This window comes from Budorcas taxicolor, chromosome 7 (genome assembly GCF_023091745.1).
Source record: "Budorcas taxicolor isolate Tak-1 chromosome 7, Takin1.1, whole genome shotgun sequence".
In the NCBI taxonomy this organism is placed as follows: domain Eukaryota; kingdom Metazoa; phylum Chordata; class Mammalia; order Artiodactyla; family Bovidae; genus Budorcas; species Budorcas taxicolor.
In genome coordinates this window covers 48,291,622-48,308,559 of record NC_068916.1, presented here as the reverse complement: position 1 = coordinate 48,308,559, position 16,938 = coordinate 48,291,622, and the positions used below count along the sequence as shown (strand labels likewise).

The following is a 16,938-nucleotide window of genomic DNA, read 5'->3' as shown; positions in this document are numbered from 1 at the left end:
ATCACCTCCCATGTCCCTGCCACTCAGTTTTCTGGTTGTACAACCTGCACACCTTCTCAGGCAGATGTTGACCATCCAGAACCCCAAGAAGTCTTAGTTAGCAAAGAAGCCTGCTTGCAGTTTGGTAGATAATATCTCTCTGGGACTGAGATTGCACCCTTCCGGCTCTGGCTGCCTGTCACTGGAGGGGGATGGTCTGCAGCGGGCTAGCTCTGTTCAGTCCTTTGTTCTGTGAGCGACCTGATGGTGTCTTAGGTTAGGGCTTTTCCTGTGGTAGCTATCCCACAGTCTGGTTTGCTAGCCCAAGTTAGTTTCCTCAGACTGCCCTCGGGGCATTCAGGCCTGGTTCTTACTCTAAGCAATGCAGCCCGCGCCTCCCTGCCCAGCCCCTGCTTGCTAGTGGCGGGTGCAGGCGTCTGAGGTGCTTCTCTGCTGGGGGAGTTACCGTTGGGCACGTAATCTGTGGGTTTTAATTATTTGTTTATTTTTCCTCCCAGTTATGTTGCCCTCTGTGCTTCCAAGGCTCGCCACAGACTTCGGCACTGAGAGTTTCCTGGTGTCTGGAAACCTCTCTTTTTAGACTCCCTTCCCGGGACGGAGCTCCATCCCTACCTCTTTTGTCTCTCTTTTTGTCTTTTATATTTTTTCCTACCTCCTTTTGAAGACATTGGGCTGCTTTTCTGGGTGCCTGATGTCCTCTGCCAGCATTCAGAAGTTGTTTTGTGGAATTTACTCAGTGTTTAAATGTTCTTTTGATGAATTTGTGGGGGGAGAAAGTGGTCTCCCCATCCTATTCCTCCACCATCTTAGGACCGCCCCTCCTAATGTCTAGTCTTTATGAGCACTCATCAGTCCTTTACATGGATTACCTCATTTGGACTTTGTAAATTCTATGAAGTTGGCCCCTTTAATAACCTCATTTTGTTGATTGGAAGAGTGAGGGTCAGTACCTTTCCAAGGTCACACAGTCAGTCACTGTGTTGGTGCCAAGGTTCAGAGTGGGCTCTACTGGGCTCCAGAGCTCAGTGCTCTGCTGTGCTGCCCTCCTGGGGAAGATGCATCCTTGCTCTTTGCAATTTGAATCAAGCCAATCAAACCGCCAGCCAAGCCTCCTGCTATGAATAGCTCAGTACTGATGGAAAATTGGAACCTTCTCCTCCCCCATTTTCCCATCTCAGAAATAAATCAGTGAAGCTGACTACCTCCTTAATGCTTTTTGAAGTGATTTTATTTTTCCTTGTTCCAAAGGCATTGCATCTTGTTCTCCAGCTGCAGTCCAGAAGACTGGGAAGTTTGGAGTAAAATATGGTAGACTTCAGTGCTTAGCAATCACCTGGTCTGGAATTGTGTATGTTTAAAATAATTATGAGTCCATATTTCCCTTTTAAAAGTAACCTGCTGTCCAAGCTTGTCAGCAAATGATTTCCTGGTCTTAGAAACCTAGGAGAGGCCAGTGATGAGAACCTCTGACTGCTTCCAGATCCTGTGTCTATTCGTTGGTTACAGACCCTTATTTCCAGCCACTGGGCCAAATTCTCACAGCCATGAGCGAAGGAGTTGGCCCTGGTTGGGGAGATAGGAACTTCATGCAGGAAACCTAGAGTAGGATTCAGGATGCTGTGCTGGGCTTTCTCTGTTGTGGGCAGTTTATTATCAAGACTGGGGCAAAGTCAGGGTTGGGTATGTCCAAGGGTTCCCAAATCTCTTAGATTCTTGGGTTATGGCCAGGAGGGAGTCATGGCTACCATTTCCAGTTCTTTCAAAATGTCACAGGGCTGTGCCTGGAGCAGCAGAATTGACCACAGTTGATGTAGATGCTGTCTCTAAATCACCCAGAAGTTGGGGGCTGGAGCTGGCTCCCTTTTGCTGGTGAAGCCCCTTCAGTGCCCGGGGAATGGGGACAGTGGTGAAGTTCAACCATATGCAGCTGTTGTAGCTCAATGACTTGTCACTCACAGGTGATCTTGCCACTTTTCTTCTCTCCTTCACCGGAGGGTCTTGTCCTGTGGCGCTTCTGCTTGACTATTGATTACCTCTTGCAGAGGGACTTCCCTTCACATTTAACTTGAAAATAGTATTTTCTCACTTTTATGGCTTGTGACTTCTACCTGCCCATCACGCCTCTCTCCATGTAGGTACCGCCTAAAGCATAAACAGCCGTTTTCTGGGTAATTTTCCACATTGCCTTTTGAGCATTGAGCAGTAGGGGAGGGCTCAGGGAACGATTGCCCTCGCCTGAACCAGTCGTCCATAGACACAGTTACACTGGCGGCATAAAGATGGGCTGTTTAGGGAGTTCGGCGCTGAGTAATTGTGGAGAGCAATTTGCTGTCTCTCTTCACTACTGTCTGTCTGAAGACAATTGCAAGAACTTTTAGGGGCATTTGAGAAAAATCTTGTACTTGAAAATGATGAAGGAAAGAAAATGCAGTTTCTTTCACTGGTTAACTAATGCCTAACAATTGGTGTTCGTCTGCTGAGGTCTTGGGAAGACAATAATGAGTGTATTTTTCTCCCACTTGGGTAGGGTGTGGGAGAAAGGAAGTCCCATAGGTCCTTGAGGACTCTTTCCTGGCACTGTCCCTCCTGGGAAGTATCCCCAGGTGCTGAGGCAGGGGCAGACCTCTGTGTGTTAGGTCTTTCTGACACCTTTAGGTCAGCTTGTCTCTTGGAAGTTAAGACCAGGACGACCAAGTCCAGGAGGCAGAGAATAAGGCTGGTGCATAAGGACCATCTCAGGGCTGCACCTGGGCTGTCTTCTGCTAGGGAACTCTGGGCAAACCGTTTATGCCAAGATAGCTCTGTGGGGCCCTTCTAGGTCCTTGGTCCCATTACCGTGTGAGTGATGGGCTGGGGTGATGGTGGCCTAGGAGGCAGCGATCAGAACCACAGCAGAGGAGCCTGCAGGAACACCCAGAGAGCAGTCACACTGGGTCTCACCTATTTTGCTTTGTGATTAATAGTCTGGTTTTGTTAAGGATGACACCTGCACCATGTAAACTTCATGATCTTAGAGATATTCTGCAGCTGCTCCTGGCTCCTTTAATAAACTCTTAGGTTGTGATCCCTAAGCGAGTCAATAAGTGTCTGTTGAACTGAATAGAATTTGTGTAAATTTTCCTTTAAAATACCTATTTTCCATCGTTAACACCTATTGGAGTAATAAAGTCCATTAATTCACATGGTATGTGAAATGGTGGTCTGTCTTCCTCCTGACTGCACAGCTGCATCCTAAGACTCAAGGGTGGGGTAAGTTTGGTTTTCCTCCATGACTGAGGATCAATCCCTGGGTTCCTGTCACTGGCTTCCCACATCCCTCTTGGGGTCTGCAAGTCTGAGCACTTGGACTCTCCTCGGTCTCCTTTTGCTGTTCCAGGCTGCAGGTTCCCCTGGGGTTTGGTGAGGCTCTTGCTCTCACATCCTGCCCTCTGGGAGGTGCACTGGCAGGACTGCTATAGCCACCATGGTGCCTTCAAAATGGAAGGAGGAGTCCCCTCTGGGTGGGCACAGTCCTGCTCCAGGGTGTGGCTGGTACATGTGGTTCACATGGCATTTCAGCCCCTACTCCTTTCCTGACCTGGCAGTCTTCCTTCGTTTTTAATTTTATTTTTGGCTGCCCTGGGTCTTTGTTGCTGTGCAAGGGCTTTCTCTAGCTGCAGTGAGCAGGGGCTACTGTCTTATCTGCCATGCACAGACTTCTCATTGCAGTGGCTTCTCTTGTTGGGGAGCCCAGGCTCAAGGTGCATGAGCTTCAGTAGTTGTGGTGCAAGGGCTCAGTTGTTCCGTGGCATGCACAGTCTTCCTGGACCAGATATCGAACCTGTGTCTCCTGCATTGGCAGATGGTGTCTTAACCACTGGACTACCAGGGAAGCCTTTTTTTAAATTGAATGAAAGATTCTTTAAATTCTATAGTGCTTTATAATTTTCAAAAGTTCCACACACATGATTTCATATAATTCCATAATAACTTTTTCCCTACCCCTAGGTTGCCCCCTTCCCCTTTCCTCTCCTCACTAGTAACCGTATTGACCAGGCATCATGTACAGTGAGCGACCTGCACAACTGTCCATGCTGGCCCTGTGCACTCTCGTGTGTAAAGTCCATGGCCAGGGCCCAGTACACTTTAGATGTTCAATAAACATCACTTCCTTTGTCATCCCATCTTATTCATGATATGAATGCACTCTTTGCAAAAAAGAGAATTACCGTATTCAGAGTGTTTTTGATGCCATGTGTTGTAATGGGAAGAGTATGACTTTTGAGAACCAATGGGCCTAGGCTTGGATCCTGCCTGGCATTGTACTTTGACCCTTAAGCCACATGTGTGAGCTCAAGCAGTTTTCCTAATATCTCAGCACCTCATTCCCTTTGTCTTTAAAATGGAAGCACAGACAGAATCTCCTACAGAGGGCGGTGAAGAGTGTTAAGACAAGTAATCTGTTTAGAGCAGGGATGGACAGACTCAGCCCCAGAGCCAAGTCTTCCTGAGGTCATCAGTTTAGAGTGATTGGTACCTTTTTAGAGGGGGACAGGGAGAGGAATGTGTGGTAAAGTCTGTTTGTGACCCACAAAGTCCAAAAGTTTGCTCTCTGACCCTTCATAGAGAAAGACTGTCATTTTCTAATTTGGATGTTTGAGCCATGCCTGGCATGACTAGCAGTTCTCCATGTGGTATTTTCCTCTCTTCTACCTCTTATAAATCTTTCCCCAGGGTTCTCTCTGTCTGAGCATTTGGTGCAAGAGGCTCCCATCATCAAGAGCAGCCCCAAAGGACAAGAAATGAAGATCTATTCAAAGTGAAAATCCATAGCACTTCTGTGTTTTTCATTTCTTTCCCACCTTTAAATCTAAAACTCACTGAGGCCCTTGTGTGCTTAGAATTACCACAGGTGTGAGTAGCTTTTGATAATTTCTAATAAATAATCATGTTTAAGCTGAGTGCCAGTGGAACATTTTTCTGACACTCTTTAAACTGGTTATTTATTTTCTTGGAGAAATGGAACCTAAAATGGCTCAGTAATGAACTGCTACTGTTATTACGAGACTTGTTCACATAATGGTGAGGAGGATTTACGTTCCCAGGTAGAGTTTAGTTGTGAAAGATTTAAGAATAATGTGGTAGAGAGGCATTATTAATAAGCATGAATGTGGTTGAGTGTGTGTTCATAGTTTATTCAGTATTTTCTCCAGTTCTGCCATTTGGGCCCCTTGGTCGTGTAGCAGAATGCAAGGGCCGGCAGGAAGGCAGGAAGTGACCTAAATCAAAATTGGGTCTAACTTTTAGTTAGTTGGGCCTCAGGTTTGTTAAGGCGTGTTGTTGTGCTATGTGTTCAGCCATGGCTGAACTCTTTGCAACCCCATGGACTGTAGCCCACCAGGCTCCTCTATCCATGGAGCTTTCCAGGCAAGAATACCGGAGGGGGTTGCCATTTCTTCTTCTGGGGGATTTTCCTGACCCAGGCGTCGAACCTGCATCTCTTGTGTCTCTTTACCACTGTGCCACCTGCTAAGGTGTGTGCTTTCCCATAAATGAGGGCATAGGATCTGTTCATGGCCCTCATGGCTGTTAGCCAGGGAAGAAGCACGTTAGTCTGGGGTGATTGATGGATCAGACTACCAGCTGGTGCAGTTAGCAAGCTGTTCTCACTTACGATGGGAACCGCCCACTCCTGGAACCTTCTCAGTGTTGTACGTCTAATGGGGAAATATCCTGTTTCATCCTCTGTCCTCTAGCCGTGACTCTGGCTCAGAAACCACCAGATATCTGGTGTAATAAGTTTGTCCTCCCAACCCCAGGGTGTCTTCTAGGATTTCAGTTTTTCTCCCCACCCTTTCCATACTTTGGCTTCACCCACATCTTAGCCCAGAGGCTTAGCTTCCCTCTACTTTGTCAAAGGTGAGATTTGCCTTCAAAATAATTAAATTACAAGTTTCCAAGAGAATCATAAAAACTCCGTTTATCAGCTCTGATTTGACCAGTGGCTGTTCTGAGGCTTTGTAGGTTGATTACATCTGAGTTGGGTCCAGTAGAGTCCATCCTCTGGGAGCTGATGGTCTAGAACTTGGCAGGTACTCTACCATCTGGGAGTACTGGGCTGCCATGGTGTGTGGAAAGAGCCCAGGACTCTGTGGTTTGACAGAGCTGGAGCTGACCTGCTGCTCAAATTACTTAACCTCTCTGATCCATATTCCTCTGTACTGTAAAATGTAGAGGCCATCTCCATTCTTGCAGAGGCATTGTGATGATTATAGAGGATAATCAATGCAAAGTGCAGAGTGCAGTGCTTGCCTGGCAGCAGGTATTCAGTAGACATAAGTTATTTCCCTTTGTAGGTTGAACGCAGGCTTAAATTGCGATTTCTTCATCTTGCTTTAGAAAATAGTGGAGTCCCAACACCTCCTTCATACCTGGGTCTTTGCTCTACTGCCCACAGGCTCCATTTTGGGTCTGTAGTAGAAAATATTCTTGGGAAATTTCCTGTTGGTCCATGTGACACAGCCAAAAATACCCTCCCCACCAAAAGAGAAAATATTCTTACACTGCCCTGTTCGTTTTCCTGGTCACTGTATCTTTTCCCTTAAAGACCAGTCGCAGACGCTTAATTACCTTTTCCCCTCTCCACTCATTCTTTTTCCTTTAATTGAAGTATAGTTGATTTACAATATTGTGTTTCTGGTATATAGCAAAGTGACATGTTGTACATATATATGTGTGTCTGTATATATTTAATATTCTTTTCCATTATGATTTATTATAGGATATTGAATATAGCTCCTATGCTATACAATAGGACCTTATTGTTTATCTGTTTTACATATAATAGCCTGTATTTGCTAATCCCAAACTCCTAATTTATCCTCCTCCACCGCCTTTCCCCTTTGGTAACCATAAGTTTGTTTTCTATATCTGTGAGTCTGTTTCTGTTTTGTAAATAAGTTCAAGATTCCCCATACAAGTGATATCATATGTCTTTATCTTTCTGACTTATTTCACTTAGTATGATAATCTCTTGGTCTATCCATGTTGCTGCAAATGTATTATTTCCTTCTTTTTTATGGCTGTGTATTAATCCATTGTTGTGTGTGTGTATGTGTGTATATACACACATGTACATATATATGTACATTTATATATGTGTGTGTATGTATATATGGGCGTACCATATCTTTATCCATTTATCTGTTGGTAATTGCATATTTAGGTTGCTTACATGTCATGGCTATTATAAATAGTGCAGCGTGAGCATTGGGGTCCGTGTATCTTTTTGAATTATAGTTTTCTCTGGATGTGTGCCCAGGAGTGGAATTGCTGGACCATATAGCAACTCTATTTTTAGTATTTTAAGGAAACACCATACTTTTTTCTATAGTGGCTGCACCAACTTCCATTCCCACCAACTATGTAGGAAGGTTCCCTTTTTTCATATCCTCTCCAGTAATTGTTATTTGTAGACTTTTAAATGATGGCCATTCTGACTAGTGTAAGATAGTACTTCACTATAGTTTTGATTTTCATTTCTCTCATAACTAGTGATGTTGAACACCTTCTCATGTGCCTTTTAACCATCTGTGTGTCTTCTTTAGAGAAATGTCTATTTAGGTCTTCCACCTACTTTTTGATTGAATTGTTTGTTGTTGTTTGTTTTTTTTTTGATGTTGAGTTGTGTGAACTGTTTGTATATTTTGGAAATTAAGCTTTTGTCAGTCACATAATTTGCAAATATTTTCTCTCAGTCTATAGGTTGTCTTTGCATTTTGTTTATGGTTTCCTTTGCTGTGCAAAAGCTTATAAGTTTGATTATTTTTAAATATTTATTTTTAAATAAATAGTTTGATCAAACTATTAATTTTTTGTTTTTATTTCTATTGCCTTGGGAGACTGATCTAAGAAAATATTGGTACAATTTATGTCAGAGAAGGTTTTGCCTATGTTGTCTTTCTTCTAGGAATTTTATGGTAGAAAAATACCTTATGTTTACAAGTTTAAACCATTTTGAATTTATCTTTGTGTATGATATGAGGGTGTGTTCTAACTTCATTGATTTACATGGTGTTAGCTTTGCCAACACCACTCGCTGAGGGGACTGTCTTTTCTCTATTGTGTATTCTTGCCTCCTTTGTTGAAGATGAATTGATGGTAGATGTGTGGGTTTGTTTCTGGGCTCTCGATTCCATTCCATTAATCCACGTGTCTGTTTTTGTGCCAGTATCATGCTGTTTTGATTACTACAGCTTTGTAATATTGTCTGATGTCTCCTTTCCACTGGTTTTTAATCCTCCTCACCTTCCATCTTTGCCTGGACCTGATAGGTATGCTTTAAATTCAAGGGCTAGCCAAGGTTTTCTCCCCAAACATTGCTCGTTTTTCTCTGGCAGGATTTTGTCACCTCAGATTGGATCCCTTTTGAATATGAATGGAACTGCCTCAGTCCTCTTTACCGGCTCTGAAGAAAGGTCCAGGAGCAAGTTTTGATGAGAAAGGGTAGGGGAGAAGACCATAACGGCACAGATGCCCTGCTGGGAGGTCTAGGTGGAGCGGCAGAGTCTCTGATTGCCTTGTCGCAGTCAAAGCTGCCTGTGTGTAGGGAATTCTGTGTGGGGAAAGGCAGCAGGCACCTTGGTGAACTGGGATTTCATATGAGGAAGTGACTCCCACATCCTTCCCTGAGGACATTCGAGCCTGTGCCCCCATAGATACCCACATCTTTAGAGTATGCTTGTAGTTGGATTCTGAAGTGACTTTTCTAGAAGTTCTGCATTTATCCAGAGTGTAAATTGTCCAAGGACCCAACATATCCCCAGTTGAGGGTGTGTGTGTGTGCTAAGTGACTTCAGTTGTGTCTGACTCTTTGTGACACCATGGACTGTAGCCTGCCAGGCTCTTCTCCATAGGATTCTCCAGACGGGGATACTGGAGTGGATTGCCATGCCCTCCTCCAGGGGATCTTCCCAACCCAGGTTTGAACCTGTGTCTCTTGTGTCTCCTGCATTGGCAGGCAGGTTCTTTACTACTAGCACCACCTGGGAGGCCCGTGCTTGAGGGCAGCTCTGGTCTGCTGAGATTTCAGAGCCCCTCCTCAGAAAGATGATGGATTTAGTCCAGCATTGGACTTTGGTGTTTAGTCTCCTTTGCTGTTTAGTCTTGGCACCGAGTCGAAATCAGGTCATATCAGGGCATCCAAGAAGGCTCCACCTCTACCTGGCAGGGGCTAAGAGAATTCAGCTAGGGAATTCCTCTCACCCAGAATATTTTGGGAGCCCCTGAGAGCCAAGGAAGGGACATTTAACTGCTGACTAGAACCTGGCATCTCTTCCCCAAGCAGACACATCTGTCTGTATTATCACCTTTTTATGAAGGCATCGCCTCCTTCCTGCTGCGTCTGTTTCCACTGATAGCAGGAGTGTGGGTCCCACCAGGAGCTAATGTAGACTTTCCCAGTCTGGATGCCTGCAGACGCTTGGATGGGCTGCAGTGGCAGCCAACAGATAATGAGAAATCCATCACACACACGCTTGCTTGCAGCTCTGGATCACATGCGTTAAGCTGTGAGTAATGTGATTACTTAAGTGGCGTTTTATTTACACTTTTGCACCAAGCAGTGGCTGCTGCTTTTCCAAAGCAGCCATTACCCATATTTGATTTCTTAAAAATGTCTGCTCTCAGGACGGCGGCATCGCAAATGGACTCATCCAGAGGAAACTAGCATTCTGTTTTTCAAATTTTGTTATCAGGTTTCAGCAGAGGATATACTGTGGTCAATTAAAAAAAAAAAAAAAGCAATGACATATTTGGATATTTGGTGCATACTACATGCTGGGCATTTTGCATATGTGCAACACATATGTGTTCCAAGTAAGCCTCCCAGTGAAGTGGACACCATTGCCCTCATTTTATAGATGAAGAAACTGAAGCTCATAAAGGTTGCAAAACATTTACCTGGAATCATTTGGCCAATGGCAGTGGAGATGTCAAGAGAAGTTACCAGTTAAGAAAAGTTACCAGTTAAGAAACTACCATGGACTTTTATGTTTCTTTATGTTTCACATCCAGAAGCAGAACCATTGATTTCAGCTCCAAGCTAGGTTAAGAACTGAGTTTTGTGAAAAGAGAGGTGTGTGAAACAGACATATGAGATTTTGATGGGCAACACCAAAATAACCCATGTGGTGGTGTTCCCAAATAATTCCAGCAGGCAGCCCTGACAAGGTGCCTCTGATTCTAGCTGTGATTTGTGTATCCTCTCAGTAAATCAGATGAAGTATCTGAGCCTCAGATGCCTTATTAAATCGAGCCACAATTTGGGTTTGTTTCAGGAGCTGTCACCACCTTGTGCGTAAATGTATGATTTCTACTGTGAGGTCTGGGTCCTTCTCCTAACTATTTCTGGCAGGGGCCTTGGGCTGTGTGGTACTGAGTGAGCTGAGGGTCACTCCCTGCTTATTCCAGATCTTGCATTCCTTAATAGGATGCCAGGACAAAAGGAATAAATGAATGCTTACCCTATGTGCCAGCCTGGAGACAGGCTAATTAGAAGGGCTTGTGACTCTATTCAGCTGCCTGAAAAGATGCTTAGTCATTGTTTTAGGTCATGGCCCAAGAGATTCTTCCTTCTTATGCCCCATGGGCTGTGATTTCAGTTCTCAGTCCGAACTGTTGGTGTAGATGGATCATATACTGCAGACTTTAGTGCTGTGTGAATTCATGTAGAAATGATTTTACCTCTCTGGCTAGATTTGTCCTGACTGTAATGTTAGGACAAATTGTTAGGGTAATTTAACAAAATTTAAAAAAAACCTTTACAAAACTCTTTAAAAAACCTTAACAAAATTTTAGGGTAATGCTTTCTTTGTTTCCCTATCCTATAGAACTTTGAATGAATGAATAGGTAAATGGATGAATGAACAGACAATATGCAAATATAGAAAGTAATTCATGTTAGTTTTTAATTGAAAAATAATAAAGTATAAGCAGGAAGAAGACTCTTGTTTTTTTCCATCCATTAATAACCGTTGTTACCATTTTGATTTTTCTCTATTGCTTTTCTGTAGTTTTGTCTTCTTACAATGGGTCGTGGGCATTCTTTAAGGATAGCTGAGGTATCTAGAAAATGTGAGCATGTGACTGGCTAAATGAGAAGATTGTTTATAATGAGTGGGACCCAGCACTACCCCAGTGTAGCCATGTTGTCCTGGCTTCATGCATGTTGGTAGCCACGGCTGTCCCTTCTTCCTTCCCAGGCCTCTAAGGAGGTGGGCTCCAGGCATGGGGAAGGTGTGGTTATGGAGTGGATGAAATTATCACCATTGCGTCTTTGGTTCTCTTTACTGCGTCTTTCTTTCTTTCTTCCCATGTTTTGTATGGGACTTTCTCAGAGTCTCCACCTCTCATAAGAAGATAATTTGGCTGAAGAATTTGATCTTGGAAAACTTTTCCAAAATGATCTTGGTAGTTCTGGGCATCACGTGAAAAGAAAACCCAACTGGACTCTTTCTTTTTTTTTTTTTTTACCACACCATATAGCTTGTGGGATCTACAGGGCCTGAACCCATGCCCTCAGCAGTGAAGGCATGGAATCCTAACCACTGGACCACCAGGGAATTCCCTAAACTCTTTCTTTAATGCTCAAAAGTTATTTAATAGGAAAGGAATTTTAAAGATCTAGGATATAAGGACTGTTTGTGTTCATATTAGGTTCTTAAAAATTGGACGCAAAAATAAAAATCCAAGACAAAAACAGCTTAATGTTTCGGTCTTCCTTGGACTCTTCCAGTACATTGCAGTCCTCGCTAGTTTGAAAATTGCTCCCACTTCATTTACATAGAGATTTCAAATGTATTTGATTTATTATCTGACATATTTAGAATCATTGGATTTTAAGACTGGAAGGGGGCTGCATTGTTATTAACATTCCTGTTATCTTCCAAATAATACATGAAAAGAAAGCCTGAAAAGAAAAACATATGACTTGGCTTCTGCTGGCTGAGTACTCTTCCACAAGAAATAAACATGTCCTTATTGATAGGCATTTTGTTACCATAGAAATGGTCTTAAAGTGAAAGTGAAGTCGCTCAGTCGTGTCTGACTCTTTGCAACCCCATGGACTGTAGCCTACCAGGTTCCTCTGTCTGTGGGATTCTCCAGGCAAGAGTACTGGAGTGGGTTGCTGTTTCCTTCTCCAGGAGATCTTCGCAACCCAGGGATCGAACCCGGGTCTCCCGCATTGCAGGCAGACGCTTAATGGTCTTAGCTGGTAATTTTGCCCTGGAGGGTTTTGATTTTAAAAGATGGGTACATTGGCTAGGAAGCCCTCAGGAAGAGCAGGAGGCCCTTCAGTTCAGTTCAGTTCAGTCGCTCAGTTGTGTCCGACTCTGTGACCCCATGGGCTGTCGCAAGCCAGGCTTCCCTGTCCATCACCAATTCCCAGAGCTTGCTCAAACTCATGTGTGTTGTGTTGGTAATGGCATCCAACCATCTCATCCTCTGTTGTTCCTTTCTCCTCCTGCCTTCTATCTTTCCCAGCATCAGGGTCTTTTCAGATGAGTCAGTTCCTCGCATTAGTGGCCAAAGTATTGGAGTTTCAGCCTCAGTCCTTCCAATGAATATTCAGGACTGATTTCCATTAGGATGGACTGGTTTGATCTCCTTTCAGTCCAAGGGACTCTCAAGAGTCTTCTCCAACACCACAGTTCAAAAGCATCAGTTCTTTGGTGCTCAGCTTTCTTTATAGTCCAACTCTCACATCCATACATGACTACTGGAAAAACCATAGTTTTGACTAGATGGACCTTTGTTGGCAAAGTAATGTCTCTGCTATTTAGTATGCTGTCTAGCTTGGTCATAACTTTTCTTCCAAGGAGCAAGTGTCTTTTAATGGCTGAAGTCACCATCTGCACTGATTTTGGAGTCCCCCAAAATAAAGTTTCTCACTGTTTCCATTGTTTCCCCATCTGTTTGCCATGAAGTGATGGGACTGAATGTTATGATCTTAGTTTTCTGAGTGTTGAGTTTTAAGCCAACTTTTTCACTCTCCTCTTTCACTTTCATCAAGAGGCTCTTTAGTTCCTCTTTGCTTTCTGCCATAAGGGTGGTGTCATCTTTGTATCTGAGGTTAGTGATATTTCTCCCAGCAGTCTTGATTCCAGCTTGTGCTTTATCTAGCCAGGCATTTCTCATGATGTACTCTGCATTTAAGTTAAATAACCAGGGTGATAATATACAGCCTTGACGTAGTACTCCTTTCTTAATTTGGAACCAGTCTGTTGTTCCATGTCCAGTTCTAACTGTTGCTTCTTGACCCACATACAGATTTCTCAGGAGGCAGGTCAGGTGGTCTGGTTTTTCCATTTCTTTAAGAATTTTCCACAGTTTGTTGTGATCCACACAGTCTAAGGCTTTGGTGTAGTTGATAAAGCAAAAGTAGATGCTTGTCTGGAACTCTCTTGCTTTTTCAATGATCCAGCAGATGTTGGCAATTTGATCTCTGGTTCCTCTGCCTTTTCTAAATCCAGCTTGAACATCTGGAAGTTCACAGTTCACGTATTGCTGAAGCCTGGCTTGGAGAATTTTGAGCATTACTTTGCTAGCGTGTGAGAGGCCCTTAATTGTTACCATTAAATGAGGCCCTTAATTGTTATCATTGACTGGGAGTAGGAGGGGGGACCTCTAGGGTCTTGGTTCCCAGAGCCTTTGTTCTCAGAGATCTCACCTCCAAAGAAAGAGATGCTTATTTAATAAAGGAAGGTTGAGCAAGCTGGCCCTGTGTCTCTGTAGGACAGAAAGAGGTCGGGCACACAGACTAGTTGGTTCCAATTATGGCCCATATGACTTACATATGTTCTTGACAGGCAGCATGGAAACACTTGCTGGTTGGAAGGGCCGGGGTGTGAGCTGGCTCTCATCCCTGGGGTGGCATGCCATGGGTGAGTGTGGCCCCTCCAGACATAATACCATTGCTCAGCCTTCCAACTTGAGTGGACTGATCATAGTGATGCCAGTAATCAGCCACGGCAGCTCCAGGCTTTCTGGTCTCAGAGCAAGTGGCAGACCGGATGGTGTGGCCATGGGGGCTTCAGAGACCCTGAGCAACGCAGACATCCTGTTATCCACTCTCTGTGGCTGCCTCTGGGCTCAGGCTTACTCTCTTGTTGCCCGAGTTGAGGGCTGTTGCAGCAAAGAGTCCTGCTCATTGCACTTGTTGGCTCCTCATCCCACCCACTGCATGTTCCTTGCCTAGAAAACTCCTTGTCCATCTGGACCCAGCGCAGGTCCCTCTGCCTCAGTAGAGTCAGCCCTAGTTCCCCGGAATGAGTGGTGGCTTCCTCCTCTGTGTTCTGTAGCTATTTTCTTTTTTATAATGACCACATTGCCAGGTATTGTTATGCTCCATCTGCTGACATTTCTGTCTCCCTCTACACTGGCCAGACCATGGGCTTCTGAGAGTAAGGGCAGAGTATTACTCGTGTCTGTTTCTTAGCACAAAGGCAGACATGCAGCAAATGCTCCATAAGTGATAATTGTACACACATGAAATGAACTTCTTCATTGGTGTCCTTGGTTTCATTGACTCTTTCTAACCTGTCCCACACTTAGTCAGCCCAGCACCTTCAGAAAGCACTACTGTGATGGGAGCCACCTCCAAGTTCACCCTCAGTGGTTTCTCAGTGCCTGGAGATTAGGTGTGGACATCTCATCAGACACCAAGGTCCTTGAGCCTCTGGCCCCAGCTTCCTTCAGCCTTGCTTTGTCTCTGTGGGTGCCCCAGGCAGATTATGGAAACCCCCCCCCCCCCCGCCCCCGCCCCGGAAGGCAGCAGGATGGTTAGATGTTTGTGGAGTACACAGATCCCCAAGAGTTGGGGCTGAACAGCTATCACAAGACTTAAACACATTGACCTTGGTATAAGGATGGTTATCTTATCTCTGGATGCTGTCTTTTCATATGACGTAAGTACATCATCTACCTGTCCAAGTGGTCAGATGAGCAAGTTCTCAAGCATGGAGCCTGGCTAAGGTGCTTTGGGATTCTTTCTCTAAGTCACCTGAGTCGACCAGGCCTCTGTTTGGCAGTGCTGAGGGTGAGAGACTGGCTTCCATCCATCACAGAGTTGTAGAAATGTTCGTCAGGTGAGAGGAAAATCAGCCCATCTCTAGGATTATTAGTCCATGGTTCAGGATTGATTGGATCCAACAGTGTTTGGGAGTATAGGTCCCATGGGGGGTTGTCAGTCAGTGTGGGAAGATTGTTCTACGCTTGTGGTGAGCCCCAGTTAGTTATAGCAGTGGCTGTACCTGGGACAGGGAACACTGCTCCCATTCTCTGTGGAAGCTTTGTCAGTGATTACAGAGGGAAATTGTGGCTGGGGAGTGTGGGTCTAATTGGCAGGCTTGTTTGTGCTTTACTGTAGGGGAAACATCACTTCAGAAGTTGCAGATTTCAAAGGAACTCTCTCAGATTCTGATGGTGACATCATTGCTTTGAAGTGGACTAAAGACCTTGACCAGATTTGTTTCTGGGGCATTGGTGGGAGCATCTGCTATATATGTGGTCCAAGGGCCAGAGCCTCGGGATGCAGAGGAGGGCAGGCAGGGTGACTGCTAAGATGCTCTCAGGGACACAGTGAGGGAGCTTTTATTGCTAACTTTCCAAGATGCTCTTTCCAAGAGAAGAAGCTGAATGGCAGGGCTGGGAGGAACTGCAGCAGGTCTTGCTGTGCAGCTAATGAAAATTTCATGTGAAGTCTGTGGCCGTGGCTTCCCAGAGAGATGGCCGGTGCCAAAGCCACCAGGTCTTCTGTGTATTGCCTTGATGTCAGTGTTGGATGCTCCACTTTGAAGTGAGCCTCAGAGAGTGTGGTGGCAGACAGGTGTGATGGCAGTGCCTGATCCAGAGCCCACAAAGTGCTCCTCAGTGGGGCTTGCTCCTGAGACTGCTGTCACCAGAGCTGCTGGCCATGGTTCTGAAGCCTGGGGCGCCATGTGGGGTAGGGAGGGGTCAGGATGTCTGGTGGGTGTCCCAGCTACTTTCCCAGAGCCAGGCACAGGACAAATGGACTTGCTGTCCAATTGCACAAAGACCCCGTGGGGCAGGTGTTTACATTTCCCCTTTCATAGATGGGAAAGCTGAGGCTCAGATGCATGAAGGATCAATGCAGTGGTAGAGAGAGCCTCTTGGGAGGCCTTTGGGCTGTGTCTCAAATCCCTTGCCATTTCCTGCAGCCGTTGTGTTCCATCTCCAGTAGGGAGTGAGCCCTGTGTTTTCTCCCAGATGCTCCAGTCCTCACATACCTCACTGGTCCTCTGTTCACTCGGTGCATTTAACACAGTGTGTGGAGCTCTGCCATGCTGCCAGTCAGAGAAGGCCCCCAGCATCCCTAGGAGCAACTCATTCAGTGACCCTGAGCACTGCACAGTGCTTGGTGGAGAGAACCAGGATCTGTCTGTCTGTTTGGAACCTCATTAATCTAGGAACAGCTCAGCATCTCCCTCCCGCTCCACCTCCCTGGACCTGCAAGGAGACCCCAACCAACTATCTCTGCTCATTCCCACCTCACCCATCCCTCTATCCTCTCATGGGTGGCCCCCTTGACTGGGAGCCAGGTCTAAACCCCAAAACTAGAGCACATTCTTAGTTCTTCTGTTCCCCAGCCATGCTGGAGTCTCCCAATGTGACGTACTAATGTAAATATTGTTACCAGAGTGTATTGCCATTTCCTTCTCCAGAGGATCTTCCTAACCAGGGATCCAAACAGGGTCTCCTGTGTTGCAGGCAGATTATTTACTGAATGAGCCACCAGGGAAGCCCCTAATGTAAATATTGTTAGAATTATTGATTTGTCCAGTTTGAAAAAGAAATCTCCAGAGCTGGGCAAAACTGAGCTCAAATCCTCCTGCCTCTTACTAGCTGTGTAAACTTACAGTAATGTGACCTCTCTGAGCC

The 16,938-nt window shown here is 45.1% G+C and overlaps 1 protein-coding gene across 1 annotated transcript in view; it reads left to right on the top strand.

Annotated features, from left to right (window-relative positions):
* The window catches only part of SPOCK1 (SPARC (osteonectin), cwcv and kazal like domains proteoglycan 1), a 588,816-nt gene that overhangs the window by 220,184 nt on the left and 351,694 nt on the right, over nucleotides 1-16,938 (top strand). The window lies entirely within an intron of this gene.